The following is a 519-nucleotide window of genomic DNA, read 5'->3' on the forward strand; positions in this document are numbered from 1 at the left end:
AGTGGAGGGGTGTGGGCTGGAGTGGGATGCCTCAACTAAAGGCTCCTGGGCAGGAACTCAGAGCTTGGGGAGCAGCTATACTCCTGCGAAGAAGCCAAAGCTTCCGTGGGTGAGCAGGAGAGATGGGTGACCTGGGCCCCCACACCAGAGGGAACAGGGAGAAGAACCAGGGTTCAAACCTTTGCTCCCTCCCTCCCCTGGGTCCTCCACTATACACCGCAGTTAGGATCTGCCCCAGCCACTGAGCAGGCTTGTTGACAGGCTCAAACCAGGAAGAAATAATGCTACACAGCAGCCCAGCAGCTTCCCTGGGCCCCCTTCTTGCACAGCCTCTCACCCCTCCCCTCTGGTGGTCAAACTTGGCAGTTCTTTCCACCCTCGGGGGCTGGGGCAGTTTCGGGAAGGGTGGGGAAACCTGCTGAACAGGGTGGCCAAAGCCTGAACCGGTTGTACGGGGCAGTCCCATCTCCCCCCAGCAGCCCTGTCCTTCTCCTGGCCCACAGAGCAGAGGTAGCAGCC

This window comes from Prionailurus viverrinus, chromosome B3 (assembly GCF_022837055.1).
Source record: "Prionailurus viverrinus isolate Anna chromosome B3, UM_Priviv_1.0, whole genome shotgun sequence".
NCBI lineage: Eukaryota > Metazoa > Chordata > Mammalia > Carnivora > Felidae > Prionailurus > Prionailurus viverrinus.